This window comes from Balaenoptera borealis, assembly GCF_965194805.1.
Source record: "Balaenoptera borealis genome assembly, chromosome: 7".
Classification (NCBI taxonomy): Eukaryota; Metazoa; Chordata; class Mammalia; order Artiodactyla; family Balaenopteridae; genus Balaenoptera; species Balaenoptera borealis.
The window spans coordinates 49,941,136-49,959,737 of record NC_138864.1 but is presented as its reverse complement, the minus strand read 5'-3'; positions in this window follow the sequence as shown (position 1 = coordinate 49,959,737).

Below are 18,602 nucleotides of genomic sequence, written 5' to 3'. Positions count from 1 at the left end.
AAGCTCAAAATTTACTACTGGCAACGAATTGTCAGTTGTTTTTCTTGCAATGACTCACTTTCTTTATTTGTGAGAAAATGTCTGCCAGACACCCAGTTAAGAATCACAATAATTTGTTTGTCAGTTGCTCTTTCAAATAAAAAGTGTATTCCATGAAAAAAGCACAAATGCTTTCCTAGGGACAACTATCTTCCTTTAGTATGCAATAGTAAGGCTTTATGTGTCACCCAGAATATTAAAGACATATACTCAAGAGTTGAACTCTAATATTAATTATATTAATACTACATATAATATTAATATTTTTACTGTTTCCTCTAGGGCATTCTTAAATGTCATTTAAGAAACTTATTTTTTAAAATGAAAGTGCTTGTTGATGACTTCTATGATAGTTTGGTGCCAGTACCTTAGCTATGCTAAGACACCAACAATTTTACCCTCTATTGCTTTTGTATCTTTGGAGCTAATGTGAAGAACATGGTGAAACAGACAAACAACATGTAAGTATTTTTATGAGAATAATTTTGATATCTCAGACCCCTTGCAAAGGTCATGGAGACTTCTAGGAGACTGTGGACCAAACTTTGTGAACCACTGGTCCAGGAGACTGGGAGAGTGAATGTACTGGGGAAATAAAAGCATGATCATCAGGTAGCTTCCAAGTTCTTGGCATGAGCTTAAAGTGAAAACTGAAAGTGGTTGTGTGTTTTTCACTAGCCTTGTTCAACTGTGTGCATATCGGCTAAGATTAGACAAAGGGTGGAATTAACCAATATTGTAGTTTGGTTGAGCAAACGCTTGGAAGGGAGAAGTTCAAGAGAATTGAGTGTGCATACCAAAGAGTGATAAGGATTGACTCTGAAATTTAAGCTGTAATAGGAGGAAAGTAAAGAAGTGATGGAAGAAGGAATAATAAAAAAAAAGATGGCAGGATTAATAAAAGCTATGTCTGAGCAGGGTCTAAGGATTGTTTTATTTGGTTCTAATTTGGAGCTAGGAAGTTGGGAGGTATCATTTGGACATGAGATATTTGAGAATGAGATTAAAGATATTTAAAATTATAAAGGATGTCTAAGGTGTGGCCCTCTATATAAACCGAGTGGACTCTGAATTCCTATCATTGTTGAAATTAATAAGGACTCTATGGTCAGGCCATTCAAGATGGCTGTTCTCTTGCTTTCTGTACATGCCATGTTTGACCGGTCATTCACATGACTATCCAGTCCTCTGAATTATAGGGCTTAGTCAGTAACTGTTGATGTGCTTGCCCCCTGCCCAGCTGCTGGTTTCCCTGGCAACAAATGAGCCAACCTGATGTCAATTCCCTCTATACATGGTAGCCTCCTTCTCCCCTGAGTAGCAAAAACTGCTTTCATGTCCTGCTTGCCACCATCTGCCATCCTCGGTGGGGTGTTGCTCCAGGACCTTTTGCTTCAGATGTGTAAAGTCCCCTATCCTATAAACCATTGATGTCTTTGTCTCTGTATCCAGGCTCTTTCTTCAGTCTCCTGGCTGGGCAACTACAAGGCTTGCAGGCCTACGGGTGCAGCCCAACAAGGACTAAGAAAGAGAATGACTACCATGTTGTTGCTCCATGATCAGGGCTAAATACTGGAGCTAAGATCTGCCTCTCTGGTAGTGTGGGTAGTGATAATAGATGCTTCAGGCATAGTCCTACAAGCAAGGTCCTGGAGACTGGGATTAAATATATTTTGCATTACTGTTCAAGAGAACTCTCCTCCTCCCTCGCCCCACCCCTCCCCAAGAAAGGCAAGAGCTACAGTGGGAGGCTGTTCCCACTCATTTAGTTCCAATGTGATGAAGAGGGTAACAGGTGGGTGCCTCTTAGCAATTGTGCTCTCATCTGCTGGTGCTTTACACACAATAATTAGTGTAGGCCAAATCCAGTGTTTATCCCTAGAGAGCTGAAAACTTTGAGTGGGCTCAGCATTTCCTTACTTGTGACCTCAAGGAATATCTTATAGTAATTGGACTTTATGAGGAAAAGAACTCAGTATACACTATCTTTCTCATTCTGCTAAAAAAAAATAGATATTGGAGGGGAAAAAAATGACATTTAAACTCTAACATTGAGGCATTTATTTTTCGGGAAGCCCGTGTATGGGAGGAAAAATAACTTTAGCTCTACACTTCTAGGTTCTTGGCTGAGACCCACCTGTAATAAAAGAGAGATTGATAGGAAAAAAACAAACAAGTCTAATGATGTATATACCTCCTGTATACATGGAGAGACCAGAAAAACTGCGTAACTCTGAATGGCCCAAGCCACCACCTTAAATATCATCTCCAGCTAAAAACCAAAGATGTGGGGGGAGAGGAAAGGCCAGTTGTGGGAGGTTACCAGGAAAAGCATAGTAAACAAGGGTATAATTGTCATGCAGATTTAAGTCCAAGCCTTCTTCACTGATAAGTTTCTAGAGATTTGGTCTCCTCCTCTTCCTGGCACAGAGAGGGAGACACTCTCACAAATGAAGATTTCTCTTATAAATGTGAATGGACCTTACAAAGGAAAGCTTTCACCCTTTTAACCCAATTTTCAGAGCTTCTCCTGTGTCTGCAGTTTCATAAAAATAACCAGTCTAAAATAAACCTTATGCCGCATAGATATAATCTGGGAGGGGCAAATTCTGCTCCCCTTCCTACATTCCTTCTTTGTAAGAAGGACATTTTTTAGACCAAGTAAGAACCTCCAGAGGCATCACATTAAATATGGAAAAATGGAATGGGATTAGACCATAAATAGAAAGAGTATCTAGACAGGGTAATTAAAACTGGAGCCCGCTTATGGAGGTTCACGAGATGGGAGAATATGTAACAGGGATAAGATTTATTTAACATGTGCATAAGACCTGTATTTCACTTACTTCCATGCTAACAAGACTGTAATTTTTGTTTGTCATGATACTGCTATGACCCTTCCCTCTTCTATGGCTTTGCCAACCCATTCCAGGATTTTTCTGTAATTGAGAATGTGGAGAGTATTGGAGGTAGACTAGAGGTCAGAGAAAGTAGAGAAGGATTTAGCACAAAAGATTAAGGGAAAGAAAGCTGGGAGCGTGGGGGGCTGGGTGGAGGTTCAGAGAAGCGTTGTTGTTTGTAAGGAACTGAATCTCTTAATCTTTCTTTAGAAGTTGCATTTAAATACAGTAATGCCCCCTTATCTGAGAGGAATACATTGCAAGACCCCCAGTGGATGCCCCAAATCGAGGGTAGTATTGAACCCTACTTATACTAACAGGTAGGCAGCATGTACAGCGTGGATACAGTGGACAAGGATAGTTCATGTCCTGGGTGGGATGGAGTGGGACAGGGAGAGATTTCATTCACACTACTCCGAATAGTGCATAATTTACAGTTTATGCATTATTTCTGGAATTTTTCATTTAATATTTTCAGACAGCAGTTGACCATGGGTAACTGAAACCATGGAAAGTGAAACCTTGGATAAAGGAGGATAGTGTATTGGAAATTTTTTTATTCTAATTTCTAGATTTGCTTACATGTTAATCCATAGACTAGACCATGTAAGCCCTGCTTTTATTAGGATTTTACAGTCTTCACATGCAGCTCACACTGTAGAAAACTCTCTTACCATTTCCTGCATACACTATAACCAAACATGCTATAACCATGGTTCTCAAACTTTGATTCAAGGTACCATGGGGCACTGCAATAAACTCTCAGAGGCATCGTCAGGTCTTTTAAATATTCAAGGGAAATACACTCATATTTGTTGCATACCATATGAACTACTACTATAATTTGTTTGGACTTAAACTACCTAATAAATGGATCTGTCATGAATTTCTTTTGACCTATAGTTGATATGAAAAAATTACTGAGACATGAAGGGTCATGAATCAGAAAGTTCTTTAAGTCTTCCAAGTTTCATTCCTTCTCCCATTGCTTTCTTTTCACCTTAAATAATTTATTCCCCATCTTTATTTGAAATATAATTCCTTACTAATTTTCATATTCAGTTTCAAATGCTCCCTCCTCCAGAAAGACTTCCCTTATACCTACTGACCTCCCTGCCTCCATTCTCTGAACTTTTGGTCTAATATAAAGGGGAGCAGAATTTGCCACCCCAAAATGTACCTTTTTGACATAAGGATTATTTTAGGCTGGTTATTTTTAAGAAACGGCAGACACAGGACAAGCTCTGAAAACTGAGTAGGTTACTCATTTGTAAGGGACATTTATATTTATAAGGGAAATCTCCATTTACGAGGGTCACAAATGGACCTCTCTGTACCAGGAAGAGGAGAATGACTAAATCTCTAGGATTTATCAGTGAAGAAGGCCTGGACTTAAATCTGCATGACAATTATACCCTTGTTTACTGTGCTTTGCCTGACAAACTCCCATAACTGGCTCTCCCTACCTCCAACTTCTTTTGTCTTTAGCTGGAGATGATATTTAAGTGGTAGCTTGGGCCATTCAGGGAGCAGTTCAGTTTTCCTAGGTCTCTCCTATGTATACAGGAGCTATGTATGTTATTAAACTTCTGTTTGTTTTTGTCCCATTCACCTCTCTTTTATTATGGCAGGGTGGGAGGGTGTGTCTTAGCCAAGAACCTAGAAGGATAAAGGGAAAAAAATTTTCTTCCCCTACGATTAGAACACTACTGTCTTCTCTCCTACAACACTATAAACTCCTTAAGAGTAGAAATCACATCTCATTTGTAGATTGAGATTTTTAGAGGTGGCAGAGACTTGAGGGATTATTTACTCCAAAATATCTTTTACACAAATGAGGGCAGTGAAGCAGAGAAAGAGTAGTTGATTGACAAAGGTAGCACAGTAACTTACTGGCAGAACTGAGACTGAATCCCATATTTTCTGACTCTTGGTAACATTTATTCACACAGGGAATTTCAAGTAACATGTCTAAAATATTTGATGAATATATTATTAAACTAATGATGAAATTAAATTGACTTTTTATCAGGATAATATAAATTTTCAAGATATAATCTCCTAAGAAAAAATTAGGTCTAAGGTACCATTTGTATGTCTTTGAGATTGACATTAAGATAATTGAGTAATTTCTATTCACGTGTATTTGCTGAGTGAAAAATCTGGGCTTTAAGAACTTCCCATATATTTCTACCTTAATAGGGTCAGAGGTGTAACAATAAATACCCAATTCATTACAGTCATTTGAAAAAAAAAATATATATGGAACATGTGATGGCGTGAAATTTTGCAGCCATGTGGGAATTGGTAATTTTATGCTATAGTTAGAAACTATGTTGTTATTACCAGCTATGTTATTTTTTTGGCTGTATGTAATTTTAACTTACAGTCAATGAATTTACAGATTTTTATAAAGTAATAGCATTAATATTTTTATACTACCTACAATTAATCTTTCATTGTAATCAGATATTTGTCTTTATTTCCTCTGGCAAAGAATATGTTGAAAGTTGTTGCTTTGGTAAATAATAATAATAATATAAATTAAAATTTACCTGACATTCGCATAGCACAGGGAGATCAGCTCGGTGTTTGTGACCAGCTAGAAGGGTGGGATAAGGAGGGTGGGAGGGAGGGAGATGCAAGAGGGAAGAGATATGAGGATATATGTATAACTGATTCACTTTGTTATAAAGCAGAAACTAACACACCATTGTAAAGCAATTATACTCCAATAAAAATGTTAAAAAAAAAAAATTTACCTGACATTTATAAAGCTTAACACTGATTTTCAACTTATATGTGTTATAGTCCAAATTACATATTTATAATATTTTTAATATCAGTACAATATTCTCTCTGTATAATATGGACTTTTTCTAAGCAGCTATTTTCTTTAGATTAAATAGACCCGTAAAGTTGCCAAATCTAATCATAAACTCTGGAAGTGTTCATATGTAAACTTAGTATACAACTGAATTCTCTCTAGACATGTATACACACACACATGCAAATGTATATTATATAAATTTGGATATCTCTAGAATCATGGAACTACCAGATTACTTGAGAAAGTCCACTTAATAAGACTGACTTTTAATATGTTCTTTTTTACGTTTCCAGAATTTCATAGTGATCACTGCCATGAAATGAGTCAAGAAAGTCTGAGTCTTAGGACAGATTGCCCTAAAATGAATTAGTGCTTAAGACAATTATATCAACTGTTTGTACTAAAAAAAAAAAAAAAAAAAAAAAAAAATTTATTCATTTTCTTTGTATATATACACATATATATACACACACATATACATGTATATATACAGAGAGAGAGCTTTTCTTGAAAAAACATTATTTAAATTAATTTGATTCTTGATCTGAAGTATTTTAATATATGACATATTTCTGTTTCTTTTTTTTTGTCCTTACTCAAAAACTTTTCAAATATTAATGTGTCACATTAAGGGATCAGGTTTTTATGGAAGTATCTATTACATGTATTAGTTATTCAGAATGAGATTGATTTCTCTTCTACGCTAAATAAATGTCGTAAAAATTTCAGTAAGAATTTGTTAATATTATATCAACTTGTAAATATTTCAACTTATGACCTGATTTTAAGCTTTGCCTTTGATTGCATTTCACAATTTACCTGCCAGTTAGAACTCTAGCACCAAAAGGTGTAGGAATTCAAATAACAAATGCCACACATACCTCAGTCCTTGGATTTCTGTTTGGATGATATGGGTGTCTAAGACTTTCAGGCAACCAAATTATTTGGTTTAATGAAGAGGAATTGAGACTATTTTTACAACAGTAGCAAAGATTTCACCCTTTGAGCCACAGTTATGCTTAACACAAAACACACCACTCATCATCTCTCTAACTCCTTAATGGTTCTTCGAAATGTTTACTTTAGGTAGAGAAAGCTTCTTAAATATTTCTGGAACTAACCATTTAAACAAAGAGTAGACACAATACACTGTGGAATGAATATTACAGACACAGAACCATCATTACAACAAGCAGACAAGCACAAAGTAAATGCTGACCAACTTTTTTTTTAACCCTACACTAAAGCTTGAGAAGTAAACTATCAGGAGGTAAAGAGCAATCAAGATAAAAAGATCAAAATGGCGCACTCAAGTAGATTTCTCAAAGTCTTTCTCTATTACACTTTCTTTATTATACTTTCTCCATAACCTTGAGCAGGACTAAATAGATTTAATCCCTTGTGTGAATCTTATTTATCTGAGGGTATTTTATGACTGAAAACTCAACATGCTTTTAGATATCTATCCACCCTTGGTTGAAAATAAAACAACCTCATTGGTTGTCTAGTGTACATTAAGTAGTTTTAATCTGTTCTGCTGGGGTTTTTTTAAAGCTTCTATGGCTTCATTTTTTTTTTAAGTACTCCCTTGTGTTAATCGTAGCTGATTTGAACAAAACTCTGCAGTTTTGCAGCTGGTTTTCTAAATAACCTTGGGGCAGTCATGTAATATACTTTTGTGATTCCATTTCTCTCAACTATTTAAAAAGGGAAAACTAATTCATGTGTCACAGAGAGGATATACAGGCTCTATAAAGTATAAAGATTTACATGATGGAAGATATATTTTATGTATGCATCTTTTATAAAACAAAATTAAAATCTTATTTAGTAGTTCCTCAAATCCCCCATCAACTTTAAGAAAAATCTTATTGATCATTCATAATATTGAGATATGCTTTGGGTTCTTAGGGGAAAGGGCTTATCGGTTACATAATTAGTGACCAAATAAAAACCCCAAAACCCCACATAACTGAATAAATAAGAGTGAGATAGGTAATGTTACTTTATTTGAGAAACCAGGGAACTGGGGAAGGGGAAAAGTAGAAGTTAGAGCAACCCATCCATCCCGGTTTGGTAGGAGAAAGGGTAAGGAACAGAATTTACCTCAAACTTTGTTTTTAGATTGGTCAAGTATGAGACCAAAACAAACGTGTGTGAAGCATAAGAATGTAACTATCCTTACTCCTGTGGTACAAATGATGAGCTTCAGTGATTCTTGTGTTGAGATGAATTTATGATGCTCAGTATATCTGCTATAAATAAAACATGATCTAAGAAAAATAATGGGATAATGAATAGAAATACTTCCAACCTAGTTTCAGTCCTCTGTTTTCTAGTTTTTTGACCTGGGAATGTTATTTAACAACCCTTTGCCTCAATTGCCTAATCTCTACACAGGCATGACAAAACCTAAATTACAGCACTAATGTCTTCTTCTTGTGGATTAATGAAAATGCATTTAAAGTACAGAGCATTGTGTCTTATAAAAGGTTGTTTAAAAATAGTAGTTTTCATTCATTTGTAGCTAAGTAGACATTTCTAGGTTGGTACCAATCAAAATTATAAAATAATTAGATGGATTCTATAACTTTAGACTACTGAAATGGTCTAGGATCACTCACTCACACCATCTGAAAAAGAAGGAGGGACTTCCCTGGTGACGCAGTGGTTAAGAATCCGCCTGCCAATGCAGGGGACACGGGTTTGAGCCCTGGTCCGGGAGGATCCCACATGCAGCGGAGCAACTAAGCCAGTGCTCCACAACTACTGAGCCTGTGCTCTGGAGCCCGTGAGCCACAACTACTGAGCCCACGAGCCACAACTACTGAAGCCCATGCACCTAGAGCCCGCACACTGCAACAAAGACTAGCCCCCGCTCACTGCAACTAGAGAAAGCCCACGTGCAGCAACGAAGACCCAGTGCAGGCAAAAATAAATAAATAAATAAAGTAAATTTATTTTTAAAAAAAAGAAAAAGAGGGAGAAGCAAATTCATATGGGCTCAAAGGGGCAGCAATCCAGTGCTCTTCACAGCCACCGCAGCCAGTGTCCAGAAGGAGGGACCTGCTCCGTGTGTGTCTCTCTGCTAATTGCCCTGTGAGAAGCCCAGGGCCGGAGAATTTATAGCTTGGGTTTTAAGACTTATTTCTTTCTCCAAACCTGTCTGTGGAGTGGGAAACACACTGTTGCTTTCAGAATATATTCTTGCCAAGTATTTAATTTCAGTCATGTTAAAAATATATTCATAGAAAAATCACTTAATGAAAGTTCAATGAAATGTTAACCAAAATGATGACTAATCATGATTTTTATACATTGTACAAGATTTTTCAATGTGTTCTTTAATTTAAAGTAACTTTCAAATTATGTCACATTCCCTTTGATATAACAATTCTACTTGGAATTTATCTTAGGGAAATATTCAAAGAAGTGTATAAATATACCTACTGAAACATTATAAACAATAGCAGAAAGAAGCAACTGAATAGTTCATCAGTAGATGATGTTGTTGAATATTATCAATATATAATGTTGATCAGCATTAATATGATTTCTTAAAAGATGATACGTACAAAATGTACATGCAGTAAAATATGCAGCCATTAAAGAGAACTAATATAGTCATTGAAAACATACACAATATATTTTAAGACAAAAAATGAATAAAATAGCATGTTTTATGTACAGTATAATCCCAATTTATTATAATTATATATATATATTTTTTAATAAGAAGTTTGTACTTAGAAACACAAAAAAAGTTTATTGTAGATTTCTCAAGGTGATGGGTTTATAGGTTTTCTTAATTTTTTAATAGCTCTCTTTTTTATTTTGGCATTGAGCATAAATGATTTTCTATCAATACTTGGAAAAATAAAGGGTAAAATGACAATTTATGAATCATGCAAAGCTTATGATATTTATTTATTTTTAACATCTTTATTGGAGTATAATTGCTTTACAATATTGTGTTAGTTTCTGCTTTATAACAAAGTGAATCAGCTATATGTATACACATATCCCCATATCCCCTCCCTCTTGCGTCTCCCTCCCACCCTCCCTATCCCACCCTTCTAGGTGGTCACAAAGCACTGAGCTGACCTCCCTGTGCTATGCAGCAAGCTTATGATATTTAAAACAGACCAATACTTATAATTTTAAAATCAAGAACTTGAGATAATAGAATTTTAAATATCTAGTCAAATGTCTTTATTTTTCAGATAAAGAAACTGAAGCCTGGAGAGGTAAAATTATCTTCTTTATGTAGCTCATTAAGTACCCAATGCATGCCAATTCTGTGATTCTGTAATGCTTTTAAGTTTGCTTTCTTCATTCCAAATAATTAAGTAGATGTTACACATGCTTATATTATTTATGTGCTTGAAGATTACAGCACAATTTTGTGCAACACCATAATCTGATTCAAAGACCTGGCCATGCCAAGTCTGTAAGATGGGCTTTTAGATAACGTACTGTTTTACCTCCTCCCCATTCCTCAACTTGTTGTTTGTTCGCTTTCATTTTTAAAATACATGTTGAAATAATGCAAGGATTATGTGATCACTGAGGTTGTGAAAGTGCAGTCCTCACTATGATTTATGGGGGAACCCTGGACCCTCTCCCCATGAGTCCTGAATGCCTTCCACTGGCTGAGGTCTTCAAAATGGTAACGAGCTCCCTGCGATTTCACAGCCCAAGGTAAAGTGGAGAATCCACATTCCACCCATTCCTTCTAAGGAGGGAGCTTGTCAGGCCTTCTGTACAGAGCACAGCTGCTGAGACCACAGAGGAGATTCCCACAGACCTAGACCGTATCAGTCCAGGCGCTCTCCCCCAGGGCTCCACCCCAGCATCTAACCTCAGCACCTGCTCCTTTCCTGCCACCCTCCTTCCTGTGAATCAGATAAAAACCCAGGCTGCTTTGTGATCGCGTTTCTCACGGTCATTTAAGCAAACAAGTACTCCACACCCCATTTCTTATTTCAGGTGTGTCAAATGCCCAGAAATTTGAAATCAAATAGTAATAGAGTCAGAATGATGGCAGAAAGTCCGATTTCCTATATTTCTTAAAGAAGTCCTTGAGATTTTTATGAAGATAGGCACTAACTCACACTATGGTGAAAATTAGGATTTTAAATAATTCGACAGCTAAGACCAATTTAATTTTTCCTTGAGAAAATGCACAAACAGGCAATTATTCTCACCAAATCTATTTAAAATGCACAGATGAACACATCCTAACAGTCTAATGTCTGTGAAAAAATAGAAAACTTCTTGAAATATAATTCTTTAATTCAATGACATATTGTTGCAATATTAAATAGTGTCAGTAGGTACTCCACTGTTCTTAATGATAATCTTCACACTGTTTGTAAAAGTATAAAGCAGTGAAATAATTATTTATAGTTTCTAAATCTTTTATCAGATAGAAAGAAATTCTGGCTAAACTAACCGCCTTGGTTTTATATTTTTCCTCTTTCCTTGAAGATGTGTGTACTTGCATTCAGTTTGCTAGTTATTAAAAATGATGGCAAGGGGCTACATGTTCTTGACAGCTTTTCTTTAAAAAGGAAATTGATGTTATGTAACATAGAGCTCTTACTAAGTAACCCACTCTAATGTTTTCTTCCCCTTGGGCTTTCTCTCAGTCTCCACTGCTAGTTTAAGGACCCAAGAAAGCTGAATTTTGAGCTGGAAGTTTTCCTAATAGGAACCATAAAAACCATCCTTGAAAGATTTTGATTTCTGCCTTTAGATGTTCATAGTTCTCAGATTATAAAATAAAGGTGGACCATTATTGAGTGCAACAATGACAGTTGCACAGATTTGGTTATTTCTAAGACAATAAAAATTGTAGGAGCTGACATAATCACCTCCTTTAAATTGTAAAGGAGCAAAAGCAAAATTATAAGCCTTCCTTTTTTAAATAGTGGAAATTATTTTCTAATATCTTTATATATTATATATTAATAAGCAACCCTACAATTAAGTATATAGTCTAACATTTTTCCTCTCCTAGTGGTAGAAATTACAGAGCGGGATTCTATGCATAATTTTCTATTAAATGATAACTGTTTCTAAGAATATCATAATTTACTACCAATTGATAAATTACCACATTACATTTACAACCTAAAGTTATCTTGCATATTAAGTTCAAAAGCTTTGGTTGTAAGACTGCTATGAATGGTGATAGGAATCATGACCCTCCCCTCCACCGCAGAAACTAGAGATAGTCATCTACAGGGTAGGATCAAGGTGAGAATTGCTTGGGGAAATGTGGGATTCTTGGGAGCCTAAACTTTCCACCACGCCCTCTTCAAGCAGCTATGATCTGGCTTCTCTGTCTACTGACAGTGACTGCACCTTGAAGCAAACCAGTGACCACCCCCAACACCCTGACTGACAAAGCCAAAGCTTCTGCTTTTACTTAGAGTGTGTATTTCAACTGAGTTTCTACTTCTTGAAATTCTCTTTCTTCCCTTGGATCCTCTACGCTTTAACTTTGGTTTATATTTTCTTTATCCCTCTTTCTGAAAGTTAAATGTTACTGTTCTCCAGAGTTATTTCCTCAGCCAATTTCTGTTCTTGAATTGTCTCTTGCTGAGTATTCACATCCATTCTCACAGCTCCAGTCTGTGGTTCCACCTGGAATCCATAGACTGGTTACTGCCAAGCAACTCTTTTTGGTCCATGCTTCCTGGCCTATTCCAACACGTCCCATTTTCTGCCTCACATCTCCACTGTGTGTCCTACGGGGACCTCAAATTCAACTTGCCTAAAATTCAGTGCATCATTTTGCGCTTCCTGTTGTGTTTTCTATCTTATTTTTGATGCCAACTTGCACCCACAATCCAGGCAAGAAAACCAAGAGATGACTCCTACTCTTTTACTCTTCTCCAAATAATGACCAAAACTTGCTGTTTTCACTTTTTACACATTTATAATTATGTCCCCTTTTCCCAGTCACTGTTGCCACTTCCCTTAAAATCATATATTCTTTTTCCTAGTTCATTGTAGCAACCTTCTAATACCAAGTCTCCCATTCTCAAATACATTCTCTTCTAAGCTGCCAAAGTGATTTATATAAAACCCAAATCGAAACATATTGCGCCTCTGTTTCAAATCCAGAAAAGCCTCCTATTATATAGAGGATAAAGATAAAGCTTTTTGGCAGACCGTCCAAGGCCTCCCTAATCTTCCCCTTTCCTGGATCTCCACCCTCATCCTTCCCTTCTTCCCTTCCACTCTAAACCCCCTGTCTGCTCAGCCCACTCCTTCAGCCCCCATTGGCCCTGGCCTCCAGCCTTTCATCTTTCAGAAAAACTCCTACTTGTGTTTTAAGTTAAAAAAAAAATGTCTTATTTCCTCTTGGCAACCTCTGATCCCTCCCCCACTTCCTTTCCCAGCAGGGATTGATACCTTTAGCAATCAGTAAATTTTTTTATTATCTGTCACTTTATTAAAATTAATGTCTTCACTTTCTAGCTTTCACTTCATTCCATAACCCACCAAAATCTGGCTTTTACTACTTCATCCCACTGAAGCTATTAGGAAAAGCCAACCGACAATTTTTAGACTTGTTAATAATGGACCGTCTGAGGCATCTCACCGTGTTGGCACCTACACAGTATATTCATATCACATGTGAACAACAGCTGAGTTTCTTGCTTATTCTGTGCAATCTTTAGCAAGATATTTGATGGTTCTGTCTTGCATTCCTCATCCATAAAATGAGTATAATAATGGAATCCATCTGAAAGTTTGTATAATGCATTAATACATGGAAACTGCTTAGAACAGTTTCTGGCCCATCGTTATTATCATTGAGCTGATATACATAATAAATGTGTCTGTATAGGTTTACAAGTTTACTTGAAAAGAATAAATGTTATCTTGAAGAACTGACCCTAATGGAGATATAAAGCCAGATATACATTTGTCATTTATTAAGCCAGGATGCCTTCTAAAGAATGACAGTATAATAATAATTTTGGAATATAATACAATAGTACAGATAAACATATATGTAACTAGTTTCTTCTCTAGACGCAAGGAAATTCTCCCATTTAAAACATGTATTTTCTTGTCCATCTTAAATCATTTTGTTTTGGTAGATAACATAACTCTGAAATAACATTTTTATACGTAATATCAAGTTTTCTTGGCCTTTGCATTACATTTTTATACGTAATATCAAGTTTTCTTGGCCTTTGCACTACATTCCTGATTCATAAACTCAAAACTGCATGTTCTCCTCCCTAAAAACATATTTTTTCCTTTTAAAAAAAATTACTTACATTGTCCCAGAAATGTAAATCACTGAACCTCTACTTATACTTTTATTTATCGTTGTAGGTATTATATAATTATCTTGTCTCAACAAGTAAAAACCAAAAACAAGATCTTTTACAATGAAAAGGCTATCTGCTGTATTTTAATCAAAAGCGATATAAGTATCAGTGTGTGATTAATTGTTAAATTGGAAAAGTTGTCTTCCTTTCCTTCCTATGAATGAGTATTTCAACTGATATATACAAAGTGCCAGCATATTGTCCCTTTGTCACCTCACCTGGACCTATCTCCCTTAGGCCCACGCCCTTCCTCAAGATCGTTTCCTTTCCACATTGGAAAGGGTCGTTTCCTGGTCATTGTTTATTCCGTCCATGACTTTTCTGCTTTTATGATTGGATAGTGACAATAAAGCTTCTGAGTCAGTACCTTAAACCTCAAAAGTAACGTATATATATATTTTATGGTAGGGGTCTTCAGACACGCAATAGAAATGGGCATAATGGCAAGTCTTTCAATGGGTTGGGAAGGTCATATTTTGGAAGGGTAAGCTGTGTGGCATCTCAATTTTGAACATATATGGAGGTGGACAAATGAATTTCTCCATCCTCCCAATGTGACATTAATTCTGTTAATATAAAATATTCTGTTATCTTTCATAATAATAGGGAAAAAAGGTTAAAATTCTTACACATTTGACTGAAAAATCATAAATACTATAATTTATATGAATAACCTCTACCTTTATGGAGAAATATTTCTGGAAACTGTGTCATGGGATCCATGGCCACAACATAGAGAATATGTACTGCTGTTCAAACATGCTTCCATCATCGATGAGCTGGTAGGGTGGTGAGAAAGGAAATCATTTTGACAGTAAGAGAATAATAAAAGAGTAAAATATTAGCCAATGATAAATAGCTGTGATTGTTTTAAAAATGCATACTGGCCATACAAATTCTATATTATGATTAATTAGCATTGTAAAAAATGTTTTAGGGTGCACTCATACTTTTTTGCAATGAAAAGCTACTTATATTTACTCAAAAGCTCGGGAATGGAGCATGCAAATGTTTACAGAAAATAAAGTCACCTCCCTGAAGAATGGCACTACCAGGTATTTTCCAAACAAATGGCAAATCTCAAAACAGGGGGATCTGTCATGTAGAATTTTTATTTAAACTGGCAATGCCACATTTATTTATGACATCAAGGAATGAAATAATTTGTATGACCAAAATTGCAGCTAGTAATATTCCTCTACTTTAAAAAAATCCTCTAAGAAAATATAATTTTGTCATAATCTACATTTTAAGAATTAAGTAGTATTTGTAAAATGTTTGCATATACATTTGCCAATCATTAGACTAATATTAAAATTTTAAGTATTGAAAATCGGTTCAATCCATTTTAAAAAGTAATGAATGGGATTAATTATGAAACTTTAAATCTCTATACTAATACATTTTATTTAATCCTTTTATAATGCAATGACTCTTATAGCCCAGATGTGTTTTGACTGCTAATGAAGGACCATCTATTTCAGTCCAGGAATTTTCAAATATATCCCAAATAGCTAAATCTTATAAGTACTCAAATATTAAGTGTTGGAGACTTTAATATCTAGATAATTGGAAAACTATTCAGTTCTTAAACATTTTAAGGAACCTTGGTTATCTAAAGCTAATACAGAAATGGAATGTAAGAGAGTCCCAGGAACTGGCCTCCAGTAGGTACTCTGGCTAGGGCATGTTCTAATAAATGTTTGATATGAGGGAGCCATGGTTTATGTTGATTAATCACCTGTCCAGTATGGACTCCAACAATCCTACAGCCTCACTAGGGTCTACAGTCCTTGATCCTACCATCTCTTCAGTGTCCTTCACAGCCCACCTCATTTGATCACTCCTCCTTATCCTAGTTACATTCTGTGGTCAGTCCTTATGCTCATTCTGAACACTATTTCAACTCTTTTGTCTCTTTCTTTCTTCATCATATTTGCCTCGGGGCCTTTGAACTTGTCCCTGAGAATAGAAAAGGACTTATTCCCTCACCTCCTTCAGGTCTTTAATTAGCTTTAATTATCACCTTCTCAGGAGATCATCACTGAGCACGGGATTTAAATTTTAATATCTCCATAATCCATGCTCCTTTCCTTTTTTTTTTCCTTTATTGCATTTATTATCCACCATAATACAATCTACTTACTCTTTTATTTAGGTCATTTGTCTTTTATTCACTGTTGGTTTTTTTAGTAACTAAAACAGTGCTTGAGTGTAGTTTTTTCTTAATACATGCTTGTTATATAGCTTATGACTCTTCCATAGTGATTATGCATCTTCCTTCTTAAAATTTAAATTATTTATCCAGAAAAGAAAATACAATTCATTTTTAACCATCATAATTGGTAAGAGCTCATGCTCTAGGATCAAAGATCTTGTGTTCACTTTTAGCTCCACCAGTTACCCGATGCATGACCACGGGTGTAATAACAATGTCTTCTTCACAGAGTAGCTGTGATCTATTAATGGAGATCAAGCAAGTAGAGTGTTTTGTAGCATTTCTGGCCAGAGTAAATACTGGTAATTGTTAGCTATTGCTTTAATTAGAATGGGTTAGGTGGGCAGGGAAATAGTAGTATAGATCCTGTATGCTGTATCTCATTAAATCTGCTTGCCTGAATGTTAGACATCTTACCTTTGGGGACTCCAGAAATATCTGGGCTCCTCCAGACTAAAGGAGGGTATGAGCAGGTTGATGTCTGGGGCTGTGTGTCATGTCAATTGTTTACTGGGCATATTTTAATTTATTCTGCAATTACTCATACTCACCAGTACTTATTGGAAATGTAAATAAAGAATCCTATGAATTATGATGAATAGGATGGGAAACCATAAGAAAAACTAAAGGAGCTAGAAATACTCTCTGAAACTCCGACCAGTCCAGACACAATGATAGGTCTCATAGGGGATCCCAGGCCCTAGGAATCCCCGAAAACCTCCAGGGTTTGCCTTTTCCATCTGGGTGTGGGCTTGTGACTCAGGCTGATTCATCACCACTTAACCAGTCCAGCTGTTTCCATTTTCAGAGCTGGGAGAACCTCCTTGGCCTCCAGGTTGTCAAAGTTAGTCATTTACGGTGCTTTTGAAATTGTTGAAGTGACTTCTGCCTTAGAAAAGCAAAAAATAAATTCTACCCTGTTTTTAGACTTGTGAATCAACCTGGGAGTCCATTCCTAAATTACAAAAAGGACAAAAAGTACTCCAACTCTCCATTTAGAAACCACTCTTGGACTGTGCCTCTTTTGATTTGATAGCACTTTCTAACATAGAGGAAAAAGAAAAGAGGAAAAACATTAAACTCAGTAAAAATGGTAATTTCTCAAAAAAGGCTTTGGTCACAATTTAGGACTTGAAAAAAAAGGAATTAAAATTCTTCTTATTCTAACAGATAGTCCTATAGGGTTGTTAGTAAATATATCTAAATGGAAATCAATTTATTTTGGAAGAATGTATTTTATAACTGTTTGCAGAAGATTTTGCAAGTCAATACGTGGTAAAGTATTCAAAGCTAAAAGTACTAGAGATGAGTCAGATCAGACTCTGGCTTATTTCCCAGAAAATATAATATTCTATAAAGGAAAGCATTATAATCGGTTTCTTATGCTACTCATTCAGGTGTCTTGTGTTTAGAAGAAATGTAAACCAGATCTTCAAAGAGAAATCTACTTAAAATGTAAAGGAATAAGACCAGATACCAACAGTAGGTGAAGTATTTTCCTGTGCAGAAGAATTTTAGATGCATGAAATTTACAATTTTCATAAAATTAGTGGAAATAAACTATAAAATGATATTGATAGATTTATAGAATTAGAACATACTCATTAAGGAAAATAGAGCTCAATTTCACTCTTATAGTCAACATAATCAGAGAATCCTGTTCTGATTTAAAGGCTAAACCACATTAAGAAAATACTAATCACTGTGCTGGGTACAGACATGTGCTTGGTAGATGCTGAATGAATGAAGGAAAGTAGCTTTTAACCAGACTCAGAATGAGAAAGGCAAAGAAGATTGAGAAGCTAACCTGAAATGAATCGAATAGGTAGGTAAGCTGATATTAAGTATATTCAAATGATTTTTTTTTTTTTTTTTTTTTTTAACGTGCAAGCCCAGTTTCTTTTTCTTTTTCTGTCTTGGGCAGTCCATCGGGAGAAAATGGCAAAATGCGGTAAAGCTTCCAGTCGGCTTGGAAGAACACGATGGCCCTGGGATGGGTGGACAGTCATTCATGCCGGTCGACGATGCTGACACTGTGGGTCCTACTTCGGATCCGACTTTGGAGCTGTTCCGTCTATTTTGGATTCTGTTGCCTGCAGTTCCTGAGTTGGCCCAGGGCTGTAGCTCGGTTACAGAAGTAGCTGGCTGCGGGATTGAGCTCCATGGCTTTTCCTTAGAAGTTCACGGCAGCTTCCAAGTCTTCTACTTTCATCTGCTCAGTTCTTCTTATTTCCCGACTCAGTCCTCTTCCGAAGACA